Below are 14,610 nucleotides of genomic sequence, written 5' to 3'. Positions count from 1 at the left end.
ATTCTACATTTATACTTGCAATACTTACGTTACATCCCCTTGCACTAAGAGGTTGTGACTATTGGTGCTGAGGTATGACTCCACTACATAAAACACAAAACAGCCCAGTAAATCCAAGTAAATACCTCATCCAATACGACCATAAAATGTACTGTAACAAAAATAGGTGAGGCAATGCAAATAGCAGGCAAACTAACAATTTTATTCATATATATATATATATATATATATATATATATATATATATATATATATACACATATACACACACACACACACACACACACACATATATATATATATATATATATATATATATATATATATATATATATATGGGTCTACTACCGTAGATCAAAATTACACTATTTCGAAATACGATAGTAGTGTCCCACTAACGCAAAAGTGCACTTCAGCAAAAGTCAGTATGTCGAACGGGACATTTCCTGCACTGTGGTGCAGTAGTGACGGACCTTAGGATTAGGGCTTGGGTTAAGGATAGTGGATAGCTAGTAGGGCTATCCACTATCCTTAACCCAAGCCCTAACCATAAGGCCCATGACTATCGCACCACAGTACAGGAAATAGGTCCATAACTACTGCTCAGTGGAGGAAATACAAGTTCCTGCACTGTGGTGTGGTAGTCACGGACCTTAGGGTTAGGGCATGGGTTAAGGATAGTGGATAGCCCTACTAGCTATCCACTATCCATTACCCAAGCTCTAACCCTTTGCTCATTCTAGTGACTTTTGCGAAAGTGCACTTTCGTTGAAGTGCACTTTCGCATTAGTGAGACACTACTATCGTATTTCGAAATAGTGTAATTTCGATCTACGGTAGTAAACCCATATAGATATATATAGATATATATAATATATATATATATATATATATATATATATATATATATATACACACACAAACACACATATATATATATATATATATATACATATATATATATATATATATATATATATATATATATATATATATATATATACATATATACACATATATACATATATCCAATATATATATATATGTGTGTGTGTATGTACATGTATACATATACATATATCTACATATGTGTCTATATATATATATATATATATATATATATATATATATATATATATATATATATATAAATATATCCATATCCTTGTTGGGTAAACATGAGTGTTCTATATACCTACCCAGATGTATCCCACCATATTTATCTGATATGAGTATATTTAGATATAACAACATGACTGATTCAACACTATTTTCACTTACAAGTACTAAACAATTGTAGTAGTCAAAGTAGTTGTTCACTACTATTCCGTATATGTACCGAAAGATATGTTTGAAAAAAAAACAAACAACTTCATAGCTCTGATGGCTTAGTGGTTAGCTTTTGTGACTATAGTGTCCAGGGTCCTGTGTTCAAGACCTGCAAGGGCTGTTTCTTTTGTTGCTAGGCAGATGTTTCTTTTGTTGCTAGGCAGAACAAGGACTGTTGGATATAGAGTGGGTAAGGCAGTTTTGAGCAGCTTTAAGTGGGTTTGCACGGGTTTGCATGACGGTAAGAGGTGCTAATATATGGTTAAAAGAAAAGGCACTTACACTGTTTAGGCTTCACTTACCAGTGCACAAATCTGCTTAGCATTTACGTTTAAGCAATGCTTACTCCTGCTAAGCATAGCTCAGCCCTGGTAACCAATGATCACTTTCCAGTCTGATGAAATAGCAGGGTAATGACATCTTTAATAAGTGTATTTAATTCCATGTACATAACATGCTTCTATGTCAAGAATCTCAATGGCAACACACAGATCTGCTCTGAGTTACAGCACAATGGCACGAAAATTACAGAACCAACTGATATTGCCAACATCCTGGCAGATAGGTTCAGTGCTAACTTTACCCCCCCCCCTAAAGGGCCCATATCTATACAGGAAGAATGCAGAGTCCCTGTAACCACAACTACGCAGGTAAAAGCTGCACTCTCTGAAGCCAAAAACACAGCATCCATGGGACTGGAAAATATCCCAGGCTGCGTTTTACACGAACTTCAGAATGAACTGGTTCCCCACTTAAGCACCATGTTCAATAATAGCCTCACATCAGGCTTTGTGCACACTGAATGGCACACAGCAACAGTTACCCCACTCCACAAAGGGGAAGCCACCACTGATCCCAGGAACTATCGACCTATTAGCCTGATAAGCCTGGTCTGCAAGGCCATGGAACGTATCATCATGGAACTCGTAAACAAAGACATAGGTAACCTCCAAACTCTGGATCCCACCCAGTTCAGGTTTCTGAAAGGCAGTTCATGCCTCCTGAACCTGATTGAGTTCTGTGAGGCAGTCACCAAAGCCGTAGATGAGGGTAAGGTGGTTCACACAGCCTATCTTGACCTCGCCAAGGCTTTCGACATCATCCCCCCATTCTGGAATTATAGCTAAACTCACTAAACTAGGTATAAATCCCTACATTACAAGATGGGCTGCCAACTGGCTCACTGGCAGAACCCACACTGTAAAAGTTGCAGACTCCAAATCTGACCTCAAAGCAGTGACAAGTGGAGTACCACAGGGTTCCATCCTGGGACCTCTCCTGTTTGGTATCTACTTCTCTGAAGTACAGGCTAACACAGAATGCCTCTGGCTAACAAAGTTCGCAGATGACTGCAAACTAGGAGCCATAGTTAAGTCCCCAAATGATGTGGACATGCTACAGAAGGGCCTTGTTGAGACAGATGCCTAGTGTCAGAGCCATGGCCTCAAGCTCAGTGCCAAAAAGTGCAGTGTCATCCCCTTTGGTAAAAACTCTGTACCCATGAACTACCACATAGGCAGCAATCTACTTAACACCGAATGTGTGATAAGAGACCTTGGGACCCAGGTGGACAGTAGTCTCTCCTTTGATAGTCACATCGCCACAGTAGTCAGGAAGTCCTTCTACGGATTACTGGCCTCAAACAAATGCCCTACACTGACCGCCTCAAAAAAATCCAGCTTTACTCCATAGTATATCGCCTACTCCGAGGTGATCTCTGCTTAACATATAAAGCTATGTCAAACCCAGAGCTGTTGGACATGCTACACCTAAAGAAATCCCAATCCCACCGAGCTGCATGCTCTAAGGACCTACACCTTGTCACCACAATAAACAGGACATGCTGGAGGGATAGATTCCTGGCCCAGAGACTTCCCATACTCTGGAACAGGCTACCCATCTATGTCAAGCAAAGTTCTTCATTAGCACTCTTCAAGAAAAATCTTGATGAGTGGATGGGAAATAGGAAATACAGGAAAATAACTTTCTTGGGTGGCATAAGCCAGGGAACCTTGTTGGCTATGCTTACATAGGCCCTTGGGCCAATAGCCTAGCACCTACCTATGAACCTATGAACCTATGTGCTGTCATTACAGTAGCAAGGGGTGTGAGTATACTGTATGGGACACATGGGTATTTATGGCTAGTACAACAAAGATTTCTCTTTCTACGTGTTTCATACATATTGATCTGATATGTGGATATTAACTGTAGACTACTATGTGTATAGGACATGTCACTGAGGGCTGCTGTCATGTAGTAATGGTATACCTATCAGTGTCAGACATCTATCTGTCAAGACATTCATCCTAATATATAACCTGTTGGCTAGCTGATTTCTGTCTGTCCCCTGTACAGATGTGCAGATGTCAGGTATCCATCTTCGCTGCTTACAGGCAATCTATGTTTGACTGACACTGACATGTCTGCCCAGCTGTGTTATGAATGCCACAGCTAGGAAACCCCACCCTATATGCACCACATGCCATGGATACATCAACTAGACTACCACAGTCAACAGAACATGCTTGGGTACAGGTCTCCAACCCAGACACTGGCCATGTTATATAATATATCTTGCATACATGTCAATTGGAGCACCACACTGGCCCTCTGCAAGAGAAAACCAGATGATTGGATGTTGCATTTAACTGTCACCTGGGGATCAAATGTCAGGTGGCATGATACCAGTGTACCCACATCCCCTACTCCTCTCATCTCTCCATGGACATTAGCCTGGTACACATCTTGGAACACCTGCACCTATGGACCCCAGTACTGACAAATGTGTCAGTGTGCATTACTGAGAATAACAGTGTCTGTGCATTTGTAAACTTGTAGTTGATAATACCCTGAGGGCATTCTCACCCACTACACCCCCTTTGCCATAGTTAGAAATGGCTGCTGTTGTAATTGACATTAAATGTACCTTGTTACACTCTTCACCCTATGGGCTACCTGGAGCATGCAGTACCAGCATAACACTGTTGTGCAAATGGGTAGATAGGCATGGATTACCCTCTTGAGTCCAGACAGGTGTGTGTATGTGGGTTTGTGTGTATATCTGAGGATACAGCATTCTGAGGCAACATTCTCCAAATACAATACACCTCGCCATACATTATAAGGGATAGTAATGTTGCTGACATTAGGAGAGCCATGACAAACCTTCACCCTACTATCCCTGTGGAATGTGCAATAAATGCATATCCCTGTAGTAGCACTGATTAGATAGACAAAGGGTTGTATTGCAGTCCTGGTCAATGTGTGATTGTGAGTCTGTCAGATCATTATCATGGGTTTCAGTGAGTAAAATATCCAATGTGGGGTGTAAGTGCTGGGTATACTGTCTTTACACCATGGTACCACCAGTACATGTCTCAAGGTCCACTGTATGAGGACCACTGTCACCATCAACCATACAGGTAACTGATTACACTATCCAGCCCAATGATGCATGTGCTGTGTGCAAATTCTCTAACAGAATGGACTCACTGAAAAGGTAGTTAGTACTGATAAACCCAGGTCTCTCAGATGTGTCTATGACTGTTTTGTGTTTGTCAATGTGTATATGACAGTATGTCATACTGCGTATAGTTCATTAACACCCAGTTCATCCCCCATTACCATACTGTACAAGGCCTGGTGATGTTCTTTACTTAACAAGAAACTCGAGACACACCTCATCCTAAAAGCTGTATGGTGTGCGCAGTTAAGGCCAAACACATTAGTAGCAATAAGTACCTAGGTAGGGGTTCTACTCTCAGTGTTGGCAAGTAAGTGTGTGTGTATGTGAAGGGATCTACTTCAGTCTGCAGAAAATACATGTCCCAGGAGGTCATCTGTCCAAGAACTGACTGGGAAAAGCTAACATCTCAAAGGAATCATCTTGTGGAAATTCATTCCATCAAAACTACTAGTAGATGTGTAAATGCCCTCTTCTCCATTGTACAGCTGACCAGCGATACTGGAGTTGGTATATATAGTTGGGTGTGGATGTTGTGGGCACAGCCACCCTCGCTGGGGTTATTGTTGTGTGTATCCCCCTGCTTAGTCTGCTGTAATACTGTACAGCTTATATTAACAGGTTAAGTAGTTGTTAATCACACTATGTGTGGTTCTACACCACCCCACACCCTCCAAAGTGGAGGGCTGTGCCACCCACACCAGCACACCTATGTTTACCAACTCCTGGATTGCACTAGATTGGGGAAGAGGACATATACCCTGCCAGTACCATCATCAATTACATTAAACTGGCAGACTGATTATTTACTGATGTGATGTTTTGCCTATTTTGTCTTGGTGGAATTACATAGGCCAAAATGAGTTCACTGCAAAATTAAGTACATTCATGTGTACAGTATTCTCTGTGTATTGCATCAACACCAAAGCCTCTGTGTGTGTGTGTGTGTGTTATTCACAAACATTTGGTGTGTGCCACCCAGTACACTTACCATTGTCCACTGTAGAAGAGTTGCTGAAGTCAGCCACCATGCACTCACCTATATACACTCCTCAGACCTATCAGCCATGTGGCACATGCAGTAACTGTTATACAAACCTGTTACTTTTGTTCAGCTGTACCCAGGAAATGACACAGTCAATGTGTCACCACAGTGCCATACCCCTTGTAGGAAACAGCAGCAGACCAACATTCTGCTGACACATAAACACCTATAACACAAACTGAATACATTATGGAGACCACAATCAGTCAGTGTTAATAACAGCTGTAATACATCATGGCTGGACATCTACATACCCTGACATGTAAGCATTAAACTTTCCAGCTGAAAACATGCTAAACAGCATTACATTGCTAAACCTTAGTACATTCACCCTGTGCATCAGGACCATATTAGCATGTCCCTGCATTGATGGTATGGATGACAGGGATGTGGCACAGGTATCATCATATGCACAGGGTGTGTTGTGGGTTTGCCAGAGACCTAGGCTGAACCATTTGGTTGACATCATGTGTGTGTGTTAGGGGATTCTTTATCAATTGGGCTGTGCAGATGTGGTGTGTGTAGGTATGGAGGTGCCCTAGATTTGCTGGTGATGTGTGTGTGTGTATGTATTCACACAGTTCTGCCATGTGGCTGCCCTATACATGGGGATTGTTTGACAGCTGCAAACAGTACATGGCAGGGTGTACAGTTCACCATGTCTGGCCACAGACATGAGAACTATGCTGGCTAGGGGTTCCACGGGCACTACAAGGTAGAAGCCCAGATATGGTACTCTCCCCTGATGGTGACAAATGTATGCTGGATCTGTGTCCCTGTTGGGACCCGCCAAGGCCACATACACGTGGCCTGCTATGTTGTGGTGTGGACAGCACCCCCCTGCAGTGCTGGTGCTGGTACTGCCACTACAGGAGCGGATGTGACTTGTTGCACATACACATAGACCTTCACCTGTTGATGTTGCTGACCTACGTCCACGTGGCTGTCATCCTACTCCCACCATATGCTCTAACACAGACACCACACAGTCGAGAATTCCCACCATCTCACCCAACCATCTATCCAGGACCTCTTCAAAATAATGGTGGGCACCTAGAAGATCGCGGATGTTGTCAAGTACAGCAGACTGAGCAGCCCTCTGGAGCCTCAGACTCTGTCTGGTGTAATGTTTCATATGTGCCTGTGCCTCCATGACGGCCTGAAACATGCGTCTGGTGACACCTGCTGTGGCACTTCTGCCAGGGGCATGATGGTTAGCAGCCCTCCTACGAGCACCCGTGTACATCTGCCTATGTGGTACCTCACCAGTCATCTGGATATGGCTGCTGTGTACAGACACACTTACCATAGTCCCCACACTCTCCTTTCTTATGCCACCACCCACCAACTGTCCTTCTTCTATGCCCACTGGTGATCGGGTATGTATAGGCATTGTGACTGTGTGGGGGCATGGGGTGGATAAATGTGGGATGTCAACTGATGGCACAGCTTCAGCCCCTGACAACCCTGCTTGTGCCTCACCATACCTATCATCATTGTCAGAGTCTGTATGGACACTAACATCAGTTTTCCTGCTGGAGGGACCAAGACCCACCTAGCCACTTGTGAGGGGAAAAAAAAAACATAATTTAAGACCTGTACGTCATTTCTTACCTCTACACACACACACACACACACACACACACACACACACACACACACACACACACACACACACACATTTACTTACAGGTGAGGAGGCATGACATATGGCACTCAACAGCATGCAGTGCAGCTATAGTCAATCCCTGTTACCAACATTATACATCTCTGTGATGCATGGGTTGTGTTAGTAGGTGATGCCCCTTCTACTGGAACACACTGCACCCATCTACACAGTATTGTTGTGCACCTGTTCAGCACCCCAGCATGTACTGTGCACCATACCTCAAGAGTGTGCACACCATTGCTGAATATATATGTTTGCCCTGCTGCTCACAGCCCCTGTGTGTTTGTCTGACACATACCTGGGATGATATGAGGACAGATGTCAACAGTGAATGCCTGACCTCTGATTTGCAGATCTCATCATCAGCAGTGCATGTATGAGCAATAAAATACGATTACACTGACAACCTTCAAAGCTTACTGTGGCTATGAGGTGTGTACACACCCTTGTTGACATGCCAGCCTCTTCCATGATATGCAATGGGGCCACAATACTGCATATGTTAACATTACACACACCCATGTGACATATGACCTGTGCAATCAAATGCAGTATCAAGCAAATGTGTTAGTTGTGGGCCTGAGGTGGAGTGAGGTGCTGCTTGTGCACCACATGTATCTTTATTAATACTGTCTGTAGGTTTCAGCCTTGGTCTCAGTACACCATTACACATTGCAACACATGCCTTTGGGAGACTTGATGTTATGCATATGCTACCTGTAGAGAGCCCTGGATGATGTTTCCTGTGGAACAACTCTTCCATCTAATTACTCTAGCCCATAGGCCACACTTATGCAGATTCCAGGTGATTGTCGAGACAGGTACTGCACAGGCAGTACTTGCTAGACATTCCTGCAAGTCCCTCAGTGTTGCTGCATGTTTCCGGGCAGCCTCTGTGACCAGTTTGTAACATGTGTTGTCATCTGTCTTGGATGGGCATCTGTTTAATTTCTGTATTAATGTTGTCCCATACTTCATAGTCACATACATGACTGTCTGCACTGTTTGCCATGTTATATGCAATGGTGAGGTAAGGCTACTTCTCCCAGTCCTGAGTGCTACCTTTTGGATATGGGATCCATTCCATGGCTTGTAAGATGTGTGCAAGCCACGGCTGCCTCTGTTGCAGGTGAGTGGGCAAATGTCATGCACATACTTCTTGGACAGCAGACCATTACTTGGTGTGACATTGAGGCCCTGTACTTGATGGAAGGTGTGTACTCAAGAAGAGTGAATGCTGCTGGTACCTCAAAAGCTGCTTCCACAATATGTTATTTAGTGTGTGTGAACACATATGCTTCCAGTGTTTGATAATGCTCATGTTAGGATCACATTACAGGTTGTAAAAGGTGTGGAATGTGGTATTGTGATTTGCTGTTGTGCAGATCTGCAACAGTTGCCATTGTAATAGTGGTGTATATAGTGTTGTAGCCACTGTATAAGGGTAATGTTTCAGACATGTCCGTACTGTAGACCATTTGTCCCGCCATTATGTTCATCTCTGTCCACACATCTTCCACTGACAGGTTGTTAGGTATACTGCAGGACTCTTACATACCCTTCAGATATGCCACCTTGGTGAACACTGTGAAGCAGTGCAGTTAACAGCAACAATAAGTGAACATGGACAGCATGCATTATGGGTAAGTGTGTTAAATATGTGCATGGCAAACACCATGGCCATAACATGACCAGTGTATTGGCAAACCTGAACAAAACAACTCCATACTCACCAGCTGCAGGCTTCTGCCCCAGTTGTATACCAGAGGGACCTACACAGTTGTGTGAGAGATGTAATGTCAGCAGCCACACCTGTGGCATTGGTACAGGGTGGGAGCAGCATTTCAGTACATCAACAGTACAAACCCGCAATACTAGAGGTTATGCACATCTGATCATTACTACACTTCAGCAACAGACTATGTTATCTGACATATGCATGAATATACTTTACAGATGAAGATGGATAAGCAACAGTGGTCTACTAATGTGGCCTGGGGCTTTACCTGCACACTCCTCATCCATTGTGTGGGTGGCACCCACCTCCACAATGCTATCTTCAGGTTCCTGGCTTGGCTGGCAGGCAGGTGTCCCAAGGCTGGTGGGGAGCTCCTCAGCATGTGTCAGTGGTGGCTGGATGGCATGACCCCCACCTGTGGCTAGGTGGTCCCTCCTAACTACAGCAGTACACCGACGGGCGTGGTGGATGAGATCAGTGCAATGATGTCGCACCTGCTTATAACTGTGGTTATGCAGGCCAACATCATTTACCCTGTGGACGAGCTCGTTCCACAGGGTGGTCCTTTCCTGCAGATCATGGGTCCTGTGTCCAAAGAGGGTTCCGTGATGTGGTACAATGAAGTTTATGATAACATCATTCTCCTGGGGAGTATACACAGGGAGATGTTCACGGGACATTGTATCTGGAAGACATAAACAGGAAAAAAGCTCAGATGACCTCATCCTGCAAGGATATAATAGTTGTTAATTGACATGTCTCCCACCCCCCACCATATCTGCAACAATAATCTAAACACACAAATCAATGGGTATGTTTACACCAAACCTACTGTTGGGACATATATCCTATTGTTCAAAAAATATTGAAATGTGTTTCTATTAATGTTCCATGCTGAAATACTATCATTGGTGGCCTATTGCTATCAATGTAACCTGCATGCCATTGTAATGGCCACTGTGGTTCCATATATTCATGTGTTCTGTTTGCTATGCAACTGTTCCAAATCTGGTGTTTTCAATATTTATTGAAAAATAGGACATATGTCCCAATAGTAGGTTTGGTGTAAACATACCCATTGATTTGTGTATTTAGATTATTGTTGCAGATATGGTGGGGGAGAGAGAGAGATGTCAATTAACAACTTATATATCCTTGTAGTACTCACAACTTTAATGATCATTGCTCTAAACATTAATGTACAGGTATTATTACAATACCCTATGGCCTTGGTTTGGCCGGTGGTATGTTTGTAAACAGTGAATACTTCAACTGTCTTATAGCTAAATTCTACACCTCTTACCTGGTAGACCTGTGGAGGGAATGTTTGTTAACACTACCTGACTGTTTCTACACATATTCCCATATTCCGAGTTAATATTATGCACATACCTCTCAATCTCAATGCACACACTCTGGACAAAGCTTTACAACATGGGGGTACAAATAGGGACATATTTTGAATATTGCTCTCATAAATTTGAAGAGTTGCTAGAGTGACAGGATTTGTTTTAATATACATTTTCTGAAGGTTTTGAGGTCTGAAAATCAAATGCATGTCATTATTTAGTGACTACAATTCTGAGATCATCCCAGTGATTTGCCAGGGGGACAGAGGAACAGGCAGAAAATATGAGCCAGTTATGTGGACATTCTGAAAAAATCTGTATAGTTGAGAGGTATGATTATGCATACAGCTTACTACCACTCCCAGGATTTGAACCATGGCTGTGTCTGCTAAAAATACAACAATTTTAAGTTTCAGCAGAGTGTGCTATTTGGATATGGCTGTCTAACTCTTCAGTGTTTTCTGTCTAACTCTCTCTTGGTTGTACAATCTGATCTTGTACTTACAACAGTCTTATACAGACATTCCTAGACATTTTTTTATGTAGCACAGCATGGGTAACAGTGGTTAACACAACATTACTATTCAGAGAATGCAGCAATAAATGCCATCCAATACCACAGCAAAGACAACCAGTCCAGGATTTAGAGCTTTATTGCCAGGCAGTTACAGTTTATTTAAATATGACATACATGGGACTATTACTGTCATATTGTCTGGTTTATTCAGTACAACCCATGCACAGTTTTTATACTGCCAGGTGACTTTCTACTACTTTATATTTATTTGGTATGACTACTGCAAGCAGGATTGTTACTCACCAGCCTCACAACACAGCCTTTGCAACCTACTAGCATGGGCTTCCTGATTCACAGCCCACTCTGCTGCAGCTGTAAGGGAAATATAGAAATATTTAGGCATACCTGTCCATCATACACACAGGCTGGACATTAGTAAACAGTTATTGGTATGAGTACTTACACACTGCTGGGACATCACCCCTCTGTCTTGCTTCTTGGACCCACTTGTCCAAGAGCTCCCTCTTTCTCCGCTTCAAGTCGGCATAGTGGTGCCGGACCTCCTCACCAGTCCGGGGGATACCAGTGGCACTGGTGAGATCACGGATGAGACAGTCCCAGGATTTTACTTTATAATGGGAGCCTTGCTACTGGCCCTGCAGCAGTCTCTCATCATGGTTTTGTACCAGGAGTTCTACCATGACCTTGGACTCCTGTATGCCCCAGCGCTGCACACGGAAGTGCATGCCCTCATCTGCTCCTGCCATACTGCCTACAGTGGGAAGCTGTGGGGTTTAAATACAACCGATTTTCTGCCCTTTGCTGTGATTGGACAGTTTTGAATATGCTGAGCTAAGCTAAGCTACGGGCAAACCTGCTTAGCTAATGTTGGCAATACTTAAAGGGACAGGTTCAGCACTGCTTACCAATGGGCAAATCCACTTATCTAGGCTACTCATTGCTTAGCAGTCATATTTATACAATGCTTACACCTGGTAACTAGAGCTGTGCAATGCTTAGCAATGGTTATTTTTCATTTTATAAACTATCTGCTATATGGCCTTGATTCATCATTCATTACATATTATAACTTTGTTTACTGTCTCTGACATCCACCAATGTGCTTTCATTACAGTTATTCATGTGTGACTATACTGTATGGGGCACTTGCGTTTATATGGGGGTTTCATAACTTTATTAAACTGACACCTCACATCTGGACCCAATACAGTACTCTGGTTAACAAATATATATTATTTATTAGCTAATTATAAAAATAAATGTTTATGTACTGCTTTCACATGTAAAATGTGAATTGGTTATAGTGGGGATCAAACCCAAAATGGCTGCTTACAAAGTGTACACTCTAACCACTACACTATTGAAATACTGCTTATACTAGGTGGATCTTGCTATTTAACTTCTTGTGCTGTTTAAGCTGGACTAAGTGTAGCTAAACAACTGGCACACCCGCGCAGCTATGCTTAAACTCTATCGCATTTATAAAAAAAAATTATTTATTGTGTTATTTTATTTGTACCCCTTCAAAATATCCCTGCTAATGCTGAACCTGTTATTCTATCAACTTTCTGCTTTGTGGGACGATTGTCTCTTTTGGCTTTGTCCACATTCCTTACTCTGATGGGTTGGGAGGTGTGTGCTATGTGCTTATGCTACATCTGTTATTCTGACAACATTTGTCTTGGTAGGGACGATTGCCCCTTATGGCTTTGACCACATTTGTTATCCTGATGGGTTGGGGGTGTTACAAGCATTCTTGCTCATTTTAAATTGCCGAAAGGCAATTATGGAGTGCAGGGGGGCATGTATATTGTGAGAGTTCTGCTCTCACACACACCCGCTGCACTCGTACAGGGAACAGTGTCCGTTTTAGAGCATGGCAGCGCACCTTCATACATATGCATGGCGCGCTGCTGTGGTGAACAGGAACAGTCCATGCCGTGCAAGAATAACTTATTCCTGCACGGCTGCTTGCTGAATCCCAGGGAATATATGGCATCACGGTGATGCACTTTAGACTTTTAGTTGTTTTGCTATAACTCACAGATGAGATTTCTTACTAATATTCTCATATTTAAAAATATTAAAACAATGTTTTAGGTGAAGAACATTTTAGTAATATGAAAACAAGCCTGCATATCAAGAAACAACAATTTTGAAAGAATCCAATTAGTCAGACCCCCTTTCAAGACAACAACAGCAGAAACAGCCTTCTCCAAATTAGACCCTACTATTTGGAATAAATTACTAGGAAATATAAGAAAGCAACAGACTCTATCAGCATTTAAAACTACACTAAAGAAACCCCTTCAGGAGGAAACCACTTGTACCTATTTTTATGAGACTGGATAATAATCTAGGCTCACATCTCTTCAACCATATCAAAAAGTTTAAGATCATCCATTACTGTAGAACTTGTCACACCATGCAAATAATGTAAATAGTCAAAACTTGTAAATAATATAAAGACTGTCACTACTGTCTTCTAGGTCTCAACCTGTGATTACAATATTGTAGTCAACTCTACTCCAATACTATAACCTTCTCTGCTTTGATCATACTCAAGTATTCGTTATATTCTATCTGCTCTTTGAGCTGAAACAGATCAGTAGGTCAGTTTACCATCCTGGTTAAGAAATGATCAGGAATTTCATTCATTGTCTATAACTATAAATACTATCGTTACTGCTACTATACATAATACTTTCCTTTTTATTTTATCACTATGTAACATATTTTATTGCTCATTAAAGAGCCCAGGCCATGGTTGAAAAGGGCCCTGTGGCCAGTTAACACATTTAAGTAACTAGCTAACTAACTAACTAGTTCAATACATGCATAAGCAAATGAATTACTGGATAAATAAATCAATTAGTAATCCACCTATAATTGAATGAAACACAGTTTATCAAAACAGCCCATTGAATGAGATTTGCTATACTATCAGTTTGATAATCTGAATGAAGGGATCCCTTCAAATCTCACTCAAAATGAGAATTTATTCCAGTGTCAGAGCATTTCATGGAAAGTTATTTTGTTCAAACAACAAATTATGAGAAAGGTTTTGTGATTCATCTTTCAACAAACAGTACTGCTTTAAATCATTTTGTTCTTGAGATGAATTGGTGAATAGCATTTAAGTTACATAGAACCACCAGGGAATGCAATATTGAGGTGAACAGAAGGGGAGAAGAAATATGTGGAGCAAACACCTCTGACTCTAAAGACAGAAATAGCTAACACTACAACAAAACACATCAAATTAAATTACATGATGTGTTCAAGTGTGCATAAAGGGTAAAACTGGAATAATTTTTTTTTCAAACTCAAAAAAAAATCATGATTAGAGCATCACACTAAAGTTGTCCATGTATGCAGTTAAAAAGGCAAACTAATTACTATAAATGAACACAGATTACTCATCAAAGCTAGATTTGGGGGCAATGATGTGTACTGCTATAGTGTATGAACCTGGG

At 41.9% G+C, this 14,610-nt stretch overlaps 1 protein-coding gene across 1 annotated transcript in view; it reads right to left on the bottom strand.

The window, feature by feature from the left end:
- Positions 1 to 14,610, bottom strand: part of LOC122816340 (syntaxin-binding protein 4-like) — an 869,603-nt gene that overhangs the window by 415,028 nt on the left and 439,965 nt on the right. The gene's annotated exons all lie outside the window — the stretch shown is intronic.

The sequence above is a fragment of the Protopterus annectens genome, chromosome 12.part0, assembly GCF_019279795.1.
Source record: "Protopterus annectens isolate FY-2018-M chromosome 12.part0, PAN1.0, whole genome shotgun sequence".
Lineage (NCBI taxonomy): Eukaryota > Metazoa > Chordata > Ceratodontiformes > Protopteridae > Protopterus > Protopterus annectens.
This window is presented reverse-complemented; position numbering and strand designations above follow the sequence as displayed.